The following is an 11,934-nucleotide window of genomic DNA, read 5'->3' as shown; positions in this document are numbered from 1 at the left end:
GTGAGGTGTCTAAAAAGGCCCAGTAGCATAAAGGTACTGCTATAGAGCAGGTGATCATAACAAAGTTATCATCAAGCCTATAGCGTACACACACACACACACACACACACACACACACACACACACACACACACACACACATAAGCAATGCTTAACATCTCTAGCTGCAACAGTCATAAGTGAATGACTGCTGAAAAGTCACTGGTAAACTACAGCACATTAGGCAAATAAAACTACTCTGTGAAACTACAGAATATTAAACAATTAACTTAATATTAGATGATGTCATACTGTCTGTTATAATTTAGCAATCAGAATTGACTGTGTGCACTGCAGTAAAGACTGTAGTGAAGTCCTCTATGCACACAAGAATAAGGCCCTTAAAGTTTTTCCATACTTTCAGAAACACATGACCTCTCACCAGTACCTGCATGACTTTCACTGGGTCTTAACATGCAGAAACTAATCAATAATCCAAGCTCTGACACTGTAGAACAGATCTGTGCACTGAATCAGAGTTCACTGATATTATAACATGGATGTGTGACACTCACCCGTGTCTGCTGATCTCTCCTCTGTCCTGTTTGTCCCTCTCTGCTCATCGTCTGTTCACGTCTCTGAACTACAAAATTAACTCAGTGTGAGATGGACAGATATGTATGTATTCATTTATATACAGGTTTTATTATCAAGAGCATCTCACATGTTTATCAGTATGTGTGCTCTCTGGGAAGCAAACCCATGACAGTGTGTTATCAGCACTGTGCACTACCTGTCTACCAGGTGAGCAGAGGTCTGTATTACTGGATAATATTGTACAGAGAACTTCACACTGAGACCTGTTATAATTGTCTGTGAACTTGAATAGGAGTGTGTTTGTGTTTTTGTGTGTGTGTGTGTGTGTGTGTGTGTGTGTGTGTGTGTGTGTGTGTGTGTGTGTGTGTGTACCTCTGTATCCAGCAGATGACTCCTCCTCCCATCAACAGCAGTAAACCCCCCACACCAGCTAAGATGGTATGACGTGTGTACAGTGAAGAATTGTCTGCAATTCCTGCATGTGGGAATGTAGGAAGCAGAATTAAAATTTGATGTGTTATTTGTCACTTTTAATATTATATTGTATGATTTTCATAACAAGCATTCAATACAAATGTTTTTTTTGGCACAAAAACAAAGAGGATAGAGCATGAATGAGTCTCTGTGTCTCCTACAATCTGAAATTACAAATTTTGGCATTATACTTCATTGAGAGTTGACAATATTGATATTGATTATTATTGATAATATTAGTAATTAATTAAAGTTGACATTGTCAATGTCCTTAAGACTACATTATGTTGTCGGAAACATCACAGATGAAAAACCTTTAACCATTTTCATATGTTATTGTTGTAGTAGGTTTAGAGTGATGCTGTTGGACTTGTTTTGTCAGTGTGCGCTGGAGTTCCAGACATTTGTTAGTCTCTCTCTCTCTCTCTCTCTCTCTCTCTCTCTCTCTCTCTCTCTCTGCCTAGCCGCCCACTTCACCTCCTGTAACATCTCTGTTGTACTGGAACTGACAACCTTTGTTATTCTACCAATCCCAGTGTCTGCCTTTGTCTGTCCCCATTCCTGTCTTTGTAACTGTCCCAATCCCAGCTGTGGTTCGGGTTCCTGTTATCCCGTATCCCGTGCTCCTACTCTCAGCCGGGCTCCCGTCCATCCCACTGCCCAAGCTGGAACCCACTCGTCTCCTGTCCAGCCTGCTGTCAGGTCTCTGGTTGTGGTACAAAGTCCTGTTTCCACCCCTCACCCGATGGACTTTCCCACCTGTCCTTGTCCAGGTTCTCCAGACCCTGCTGTATGATTGCCGGGTTCGGGCTCCCTTGTCAACTGTTATGCACGTCAGGAGCCCCGTGTTAAGGAGGGTGTGGGTGCTACTGTAACACCCCTCACCACCATCACACAGGAGCCCCGTGTTAAGGAGGGTGTGGGTGCTACTGTAACACCCCTCACCACCATCACACAGGAGCCCCGTGTTAAGGGGGGTGTGGGTGCTACTGTAACACCTCTCACCACCATCACACAGGAGCCCCGTGTTAAGGGGGGTGTGGGTGCTACTGTAACACCTCTCACCACCATCACACAGGAGCCCCGTGTTAAGGAGGGTGTGGGTGCTACTGTAACACCTCTCACCACCATCCTCCTCCCCATGTGCTCCTTTGTTTGTTTTTATTCCTCCACATGCTTTGTGTTGTTCATGCCCTCACACAGGGGTCCTGTGTGTCCCCTTTCACTTACCCCCGTCGCCTGGGTCTAGTCTCACCCTCATTATTTACCCTATAAAGCCCAATCCTGTACAACCACTAATGTCAGTTATTTTGCCTTAATCGCTTGTATTACCTTGTGTATGCAACATTAGCACAGTATGTTCATGTGTGCTTTCATTTTCATTAAAAAATGCATCAGACCAGGTTACCTCATGCTTGCATACTGCCCCACACTCGTTAAACCAATGTGTGTTACCTCCATTGGTAGTTGATGGACTGAATGTCTTATAACCATTTGGAGACGTCGTTGTAGTAGTAGGTTTAGTTGAAGCTGTTGGACTTGTTGTGTCAGTGTCCACTGGAGGAGGATTTACAGGTTTATATGGAGCATCTGAAAGAATAGAAAAGTGTGATCAGTTATAAGTAATGAGGGTTCAGGGCTGTTATGTATTTTGTATGTTTAACTTTAGATTTTATACTACAGAATTGTATTTACAATTTGTACACACAAAATTGTTCAGTTTGCTGTTTGGTTTGCTGTATGTCAGTGGTGGTAAAACGACAGCAAAGTCTGAGGTTACAGGGCTCTGTACATCCTTTATGAAGCAGGAAGAATTGCTTTTAAAAAAAAATAAAATCAGTAATTTTCTGTGAGCAAATCAAATAATTACAGAGAGGCAAGGAGGTGGGACGTAATATTCTGTCATATTTTCTTATTGATTCTTAATGTTTGGTGCCCAAAAAGCCAGAGCTGTTTGTAAAATTGTGCTTTTTAAACCTCATTACACAGTACAGTCAGCCACAATTCTGGTGTGTTTATACTCCAGTAGAAACACCTAGTATGCACACAGTTAGACACTGTAGCCTGTCTGTTTCCATGAATATTTTAGAGATCACTGGTCAGTTTCTGACCACATGACCAAGGCTCCTTGGATTAAAGATGGAGAGATGAAAGTGAAGCACAAATAGAACGTCATATTTTATTTCTGAGTGTTTTAGGTCTGTGATCTATTAGTGTTGCATCATTGAGTTCAGATTCATATTTTAGATGAGCATATTATTCCATATTTGCTACTAGGATGTCTAGGCAATACATTTGTTTTTACATAGTGCAGTAGTTATTGGTACAGACCAGTCACTAAATGTAGTCAAAAACATTTTAGACATACACTAAATATAAAAGTGGTTTGTTTACCTTTTACATTGAGATTGACAGTTGTATGGTGAATACTGATACTACACATGTACTTTCCCTCATCCTCTTTAGTCAAACCAGATATGAATAAAGAGAAATTTCCTGGAGCAGCAACCATCTTAATTCTACCAGTGTAATGCTTTGTCTGGTCAGTTGAGTAGATGACATTTGAATCTTCTATAAAACTCCATCTGATAGTCTTTGGCTTGGCCAGCAGTTTAGTGCAGGAACAGGGCAGCAGGACAGACCCTCCCACGTATCCACTCAGCACTGTGGGAGGATTCACAATATCCTTACAGACTAGAGAGAGCAGAAACACTGACATGTTACACTACTGTTATGAAGTAACCAGTACAACCAGTGACATTCTTCTTTGAACCATCATATGAAGACAAAACAAATCCATTTGTCAAATTTTTAACATCAAAAAGATGTTCTGATGTTCTGTAACTTACAAAGTTTATGCAACAGTTTATGCTCTGTCACATTTGATAAATATGAATGGATGGGAAAAATCTTGTATTTGTAGAGTCAGTGGTTCTAGCCCATCTGGTGTAATACACAGTTAGTGTTAACCATCCTCCAACTCCAGTCATGGTCAGTGTCTGACCACTGAACCACTGCTGGCTGGATATCTTTCACTGTCAGAACACTCTCAGCCTACCAGTAGCACTGAATCCAGTAACACTGCTGTACCTGAACCACTCATACCAGTACAACACCCACTACCAAGCCTCCAGCACTGTAGTGGGATTGATGTGTGGAGAATGGTTCAGTATCCACATATACTGGGACATCTGTGGTCAGAAACTGACCAGTGATGTCCTGGGTGCAGGGTGACACACAAACTGTGTAAAACACCAGGTGGACACTGTCTATAATTATACCTACACATTCACTTATTAGAGGTACTGAAAGTGTTCAGTGAGGGCAGGTGAAATGTATGTTAGTTGTGTTTAACTCTTCTAGACTGGTGACAGAGGGTGTCTGGTGACTAATATCTGAGGATAATGTGGTCCACATGTTAGATAGATAAATATGTAATGGTGTTTCTCTATTTTTATATGTGTCTAATAAAGTGTGTGGTGAATGTTCATGATGGAGATCCACCAGGTGAAATCTACTTAGGAGATTTTAATTTGTCTGTATTTCTGAATAATATTTTACCTGAAACATGAAGTTTGATGTCTTTGTGTTTATTCCCTTTAGTTTGACACCTGTAGTCTCCCTCATCCTCCTCAGTCAGGTGTGATATGAGTAGAGAGAAATTTCCTGGAGAGTGAGCAGTACCCAGCTGAACTCTGTTTCTGTACTGTTCACTCTCACTGGAGATCTCTGTATAACTGGAGTTTTGGTGTTTCTGCCAGGTGAAACTCTCAGGTCTGGTTTGTGGGTCAGTGCAGGAACAGGGCAGTAGTACTGAGTCTCCTGCGAATGCAGTGATCTCTGTGATCTTCTGATGTTCCAGTGTACAGCCTGCAGAAACACACCAGTAGAAGACCTTCACCATCAATCCCCTCATGTGCATGTCCCAACATTTGAGTTTCATCTCTTTACTCTTTTCATCTCTTTTCTCTTTAACATGGCTTAACTATCTCAAGAACACAGAGATTTGTGATTGTTCAGAGTAACATTTACTATACAACCATGTACTGACTACTTACTTTACTCTGATTATTATGCTCTAGTCTGAGCACTGTATCCGATATGCATGGGTTATATGTAATTAGATATAACTGCACCACAATGACACATTCTGTTCAAGGTTTGGTTTACAACTGAAAGCAGCCTACTAACCAAATCTTAAATTCTACCTTACATGTTCAGGTAATATACAACACACACACGCGCACACACACACACACACACACACACACACACACACACACACACACACACACACACACACACACACACACACATACACACGCACAATTTTATTCTCACCACCTACTTTATTAGAAACAGTAACATCACCCATTGGCACTAGTGTCCACATGTGCCTTTAAAGTGCCTTTTATAGGTGGTCAGAGATGTCGTCTCTAACTGAACTCCTATAGATGTTTTCAGTGTTTCTTATAAAGTAGCTACTGAGTAGATATTTGATGATCTACAGAAGTAGAGAGAAGGTAACACTCACCATCAGCAGCATGGAGCACAAGGAGCAGATAAACACACACCTGCATTCTTACTGAGTTACACACACACTACACACAGATACAGCAGGACTGCTGATACACACCATACACACACTCTTCAGATCTACACTCTACTGAATAATATGACAACTACAGTTATAGTGGAGAGGAAGTGCATTCAGATGAAGTTCTGACCAACGTCTATCCCCAACACAGATACACATAAGTAAGAATGACAACATTCTCACTCACATATATAGTGATCCTGTAGGGTTTAATACATTGTCATTTGGTATGTCCTCTTTCTTCTTTATCAGTCAGTGATCTAGCAGATAGTTTCACATCATCAGTGAGAACGTCATCATTATAACTTGAACGTTTCAGTCCGTTGTCATAGAGACAAAATGTGGTTGCCAGTGGGAGTGACCTAAAATGACCTCCCTCAGTGCTGTTTGGTCAGTTCATTTCTCTATAACACCCAAACTACTTCAACAGGTCAAAGGGATCTTTTTTATTACTAATGAAAATAGCAGGTGAAGCTAAGCCTGCTATATTATGAGCAGAGTTCACTAAAGCCCTGCTGATGGAGACTGAAGAGCTAGACTGCAGTGGAGAGGGGCCTAAAACAGGCTGCATGAGGCTTTAGAACAAGAAGACTTTAACAGATGATTAAAGGAGCATTTTACTTTCAGAGCATTTTATTACCCACAATGCAGTCCATGAGAACTTAGTGAGGATTTGTTCCATTCATGTTCAAATTGAGTACTGGATCTTTCCATATTTGGTGGGCAATTTGTCTGCATGATTGATGTCTTGTGCTTAGTAGCCAAAACTGGAGCCGGCATTGTAAGAATATCATTCCACCTCTAGGAATGTGAACTCTACTCACACCACAGATGTACTGTTGCTTTCAGCATCTACATATTACCAAAGGCCTGTTCCTGTTAGTTTTACTCTTAAAATGTGAAAAGAAACATCTTGCATGAGGTCACTCTTAATCTAATCTAATTAGTCAATGGCAGGTAAATTGTGTCTAATAGTCTATCTGTCTGCCTCCTGATTACTCACTACGGGAAGCAAATTTCCACATTTTTTGCATTCTTGTCTGTTCAAGTGAATTAACTTTTTTGCCAGGCAGATTTTACTCATGTGCGGTGTGACTGACACTTTATACTGAAAATTCAGTGTCTGATGCTGCCTTTAAATTTAACCTAAATAGGGGATGAACAGGGACCACACATTTATTCAGTGGTCTTGGATCTGGATGCATATTGGTCAGTACTTCCATAGACATTACAGAAAATTCTAATTTAAAGACTCAACCCAACCAGCTACAAAACTGAGCTAAAAAAAAAAAAAGCAAACATACAAGACTTTGTACATAAATGCTTCATGAACTACAAATTCCATAACGCACTCATAAAGGTAGCTGAGAAATGTACACACTGAGAGAGACTGAGCTACAACTTCATTTATCATGACATGATTTTCTTGGTTGAAATGACATAGTATAACATATTCATATGTGTAGGCCAAACTCTCATCTATGAAGTCTTGTTCTTGTTTGCCCCAACTGCTGTGGTCATCTGTGGTCTCTTGCATACATATTGTTATTCATCAATTGTTATTCAGGACTGTAAATCACTCTTCTATGAGCTGTGGGTTCCTCTTGGATGTGGTATGACAGGGATGCTGCTCGTATGTGGTCACTCTTTGATTGGTCAGTGGTGGACAAACTCTGCTGTTGAACAATCAAGATCAGACTAAAGAAATTCTGAACCGTGTGGCGTTAATGCTGGAGCAGAGCTGAGAGTGGAGCTGGAGCAGAGTTGATGGGCTGAAGAGGTACATTTGGAGAACTCTCCCCCTTAGGCTTGTTCTTGTTCTCTCTCTCCCTCCCTCCCATTCCTGCCCTGGCCACCCACTTCATCTTCTATCATATCCATGTTTTTTTTTTCTCTCTCTCTCTCTCTCTCTCTCTCAATGAGCTGCACACTGTGCAGTTTTCAGAACGATAATGTGAAGCGGAGGCAGGACTTGACGCACATGTGTAAACGAAATTCTTTATTTCCAAAACAGGTAGACATAACGTCGAACGTTACTAAATGATGCAAACTAAACGGAACACCACAAAATGGCAGAAGAACGATCTAAGAACTGTGCAGAAACCAAAGAGTGATGTAATGTTTGATACTAAGGCATCGAAACTCAGATCGCACAGCGTCGCGGAGCTTGTATCAGTTTGTCGCGTCTACAGACCGGAGCATTCCCCGTTTCCCAGGCAACCTAGTAACTTCCGGGTTTTCGTCATTCTCTATGGGTCCCTGTCTCCTCCCCTTTGTCTCCAGCTGTTTCTAATTTATCCCTGATTATAGTCTTATAAAACCCCGTCCCTACGTATCGTGTTTGTCTGTTATTGTTTCTCATGACGCCTTCGTTAATATGGTTCTTTCGGTTATTGGTTAGTTCGCGACGGTGTTGGTTGCGCTTTGTTATGGTAAGAGTGTTTCTGTCTTTCATTTAGTTTGTGATAAGAACCTGTGTTGCTCCATACTCCTGTTTTGTTTGTTTAGGTCTCATTTGTACTCTCTTTCTGTGTTTGCCGTCTACGCTTTTCCGTTAATGTTTACCCGGTATTGCTGTCTGTCTTGGATTTTGTTCAGTGTTTCTTTATTCAGTTTGTCACGATCGTAATGGTTTCCCTCGTTAGTTCCGTTTCGCGTAACATGCAAGGCGTCGGCACTTCACAGGTGTGTTCGCTCTCGCTCAGCGCCCCTTCCGCGCTACAGTTACTAATACCACCAACATTACCACTAAAGTTACTAACAACACGTGACTAATGATGGTCGAAGCTTCAAACGTCACCGAAGCACAGGATGAGGGTGAGACTGTTTCCTAAGTTTGGTATTGTCCTATAAGCTATAAAACAAATTGGAAATGTGGAAAATATAGAGGCCAAAAGGGAGAACAAATGTTTCATACCGTCAACCCGTTCTCTCCCTCTGTAGTTTGCAACAGTTTACTGTGCTGCGTTTTCATATAAAAAGGAAAAATGATTTTAAACAAGTTAATTCAGAAATTGAATGTCTAAACATTACTGATCATCAAAAAAGCTATAAAAAAATTAAATATGATGGCGGTGCAGTGTTATTTCTAGAGCTGCGCAGTTTTGAATCTATGGCTGCTGTAATTTCTAAAAACCACCAGGTGTCGCTGTTTTGTCAAAAGCTTTCGATGCTTCGAATCCTTTAGCAGTACAATAAGGAAGAACCTCAAACGCTTCACAGGACTTCGTCTGCACATCATTGCCGATAAAAACACAGCTACAGCAGTAACGCTGCTACACATCTTATACACTCTACAAAACTACAGTGCACTGAACGCTCTGAAAACTGCAGATCAGACTACAGTCTGTCTGTGGGAATCACCACACAACTATGACCTGGAACTCTACAGCTCTCTCTGTAGAACTCCAATGAAATTCACCACCCACTAATGTCCATAGTAGAGGGGAAGTGTGTTCAAGTGCAAAACAAATTAATCCTCCTCTTTCTTACATACAGACTAAATCTAACAGTGAAACAGTGTCTTCCTAGTGTCATCACTTTCTCCTGTGCTGCCTAGTGTTCAGTCCCCATCCTCAGTAAAGTGATCCTGGAGTAAGAAGTAGTGCTACACAGTGATGTGGTCACATCATTTCACACCTGCACTTAGTGATCAGAAGGCCAAACTGAATGTATAGCTTAGCAAATATTAGAGAGATCAGACAAGAAGATCTCTAGACTACATGCTGATCAAAATAAACATTGATCATTTAATCAGGTAAACCTGAGGATTGTCTAACTTTCATATTCATAAAGTACAGGTGGAATGCAGACATCTATGATCATGTTGTAATTTGTCATACGATGAAGTAAAAACTACTTAAGAGAAGCTGAGAGATCTACCATTGAGACAGAATCACTAAAGCAGTCAGCAGGGGGTTGTGTTCCTTGTGCTCCATGTCCAGGGTGGCTCTGTGGCTCCTTTGTGACTGTTTGGACCATCACTAAACACATTTGCTAATTACAAGAGTTTCTGATAATGGCAACCATCTAAAGATCACTTTAGAGGTAGACTGTTTGATGATGAATATCTGTAGCATAACTAATTTAGGCTGTGGGCTAGTGTGCACTACAATGTAACAACAACAAAATAAAATAAAAACTGAAAAAAAGGGCCAAAAACAGCAAACATACTAATAAATTTAAAAAAATGTATAAATGTAAAAATTGAGAACAGGAATAGAGTGGGCTTCCTTGCCTAGTGCCTCTGTGACATTTGATGTTATTGCATTAGTACTGACCTTTGGTGTGGTATAAAGGATTTTACACAATGTGAGGAGAAAAACGTCTCTACGTCCAGTGTGACTATAGCAGTTTGTAATATGTGGAGTGAAGTGTAATGCATTTGGTAAAGTAGTCTACGCATGTTAATGGTTGAGTGTCACCTTTGATGAAACCAGTTTGATCAGGGTGTATCAGTGATGGAATATGTTCTAATCTAATGACTAATGGTTTGCTAATTTTTTTTGGTCATTTTTTGTTTCAATGTTTCCCTAGAGATGGGGTTTGTAATTAGAGATGCAGATTTCATAAAAAGGATTGAATAAGGACGGACTTTAGTAAAACGTGTTCAGAGTTGTAGACCAATACCACAGACCAAACATCTTTCAGCTCCAGGACAGTCTGACTGCTGTCCAAGGTACTGAAACTGCACCCTTCAGCCAAGTTCAGAACCTGTGCTGTACACAGCTGCCCTGCATATGGCTGCCCAGTGAGACCCAGACAGGAGCCCCTGGTGCTTCCTCAGCTGTAGCTGTAGCCACTCACCTTCCCATCTCACCAAATACTAAACGCCTTTAGAGGGGGCGCATATCCTACATTTATCCTTTCTTTTATAGTTTTCTTTGGTGTCCTCTTACAATGTTTGTGTGGCTTGATCTTCCAGCAAAAGTCAGATAATAATTCAGCTTTACACAACTATTTTCTAACATCTCCTTATCCCTAAGAATTAAACAGCCCATTTCTGTTGCTGTACCTTTAGAATGCAAGATAAATGAGCTCTGTTCTGATTGGCTACCCTGTGCTTCATTTAAAAAGCACTAAGATCTGAAATATGTCTGAGAACTGCAATGGAGGTGGTAGAGGTTAAACTGCTGTAGGCCGAAGAGGTGGAGATATGTAAATGAGCTGGTTCTCATGACATCAGAGAAACAGTGATTTCAAAATGGGATATTTTATAGATTAGATTCCAAATATGGACCATAAGGAATGGGACCTGGACCACTTGTCTTGCCAAATGTATTTATTCAAAACTAATCCAACTCTTTATCCTTTAGGTAGTGAGCTCCGCCCCTCCTGAGGTCTCCATGGTAGTATAGCGTAGTACTGTCTTGGATTTGATGGGTATGTCAGAATTCATGAGATCAGAACTCACTGTAGTCTCTCCCCCAAACCCACACCCACTCTGTATTTGGGAAAACGCACAGAAGCACCAAACACATACATCATACACCACATGTAAAGGACTGTACCACATATACAATCAACCACAATGAGGTGTGACCTCTGACACAGGCAGCTGGATACAGAAGTGGGTAGTGGACAAGAGCTGCATCGTACACAGAATGAACAAGTGAGGAATAAATAACACATGGATGTGTGTCTTCATGGGCGTGAGATGTGTCTTCATGGGCGTTCATGTTGTTCACATGCTTAGAGAGGAACAAAACAGCAGAATTGTAAGCCCACTAACCCAAAAAGGAAGCATGTGCATGCGTGTGTGAGAGTGTATGTGGGTGGGGGTTCTTGTATTTACAAGTATTATTTTGAATGGACATTTACTGTGTGTGTAAAATGATGTCTTTTTCCCAAGTCCTTCATATGTGGGTCACTGCAGCAGCAGTGCATGTTTGTGTGTGTGTGTGTGTGTGCATGCACATGCGTGTGTGCGCGTGCGCATGTTTGTGTTAGGTGTGTTAGTTATGTATTGCTAAATTGTTAAACAGCGCACCAAGTGTAGCAGTACATATGTGAGGAGGAAGACATACATGCTGGGAAACTGCACTGTCTTTATGGTATTATAGTTTTTTGCAAGACACAAACCAATAACTCATGTAGCCTGTCTACTGACCTGCTATACAAAAACAAGCACCTTCTCTGATTTACATTCATTTTGTAATTCTAAAACACATGTTTTTCCAATATGCTAAACACAATTCTCTATATTAAACACCTACTTCAAAACAGAAATACCGGTTTCTTATAGAAAAGCCTCAAATGCAGATGATAAATGGATGTATCAATTAACC

At 40.9% G+C, this 11,934-nt stretch overlaps 1 long non-coding RNA gene across 1 annotated transcript; it reads right to left on the bottom strand.

Annotated features, from left to right (window-relative positions):
- Nucleotides 1-2,543: 2,543 nt before the first annotated feature.
- On the bottom strand, nucleotides 2,544-4,871 carry LOC145660202 (uncharacterized). Its single transcript, XR_014126387.1, has 3 exons — nucleotides 4,612-4,871; nucleotides 3,445-3,744; nucleotides 2,544-2,640 (listed from the first exon to the last, which is right to left on the bottom strand). It is a non-coding gene; the product is annotated as an uncharacterized LOC145660202 (long non-coding RNA).
- Between the last annotated feature and the right edge of the window lie 7,063 nt (nucleotides 4,872-11,934).

Source organism: Electrophorus electricus, chromosome 2 (assembly GCF_041902795.1).
Source record: "Electrophorus electricus isolate QZ-2024a chromosome 2, ASM4190279v1, whole genome shotgun sequence".
NCBI lineage: Eukaryota > Metazoa > Chordata > Actinopteri > Gymnotiformes > Gymnotidae > Electrophorus > Electrophorus electricus.
This window is presented reverse-complemented; position numbering and strand designations above follow the sequence as displayed.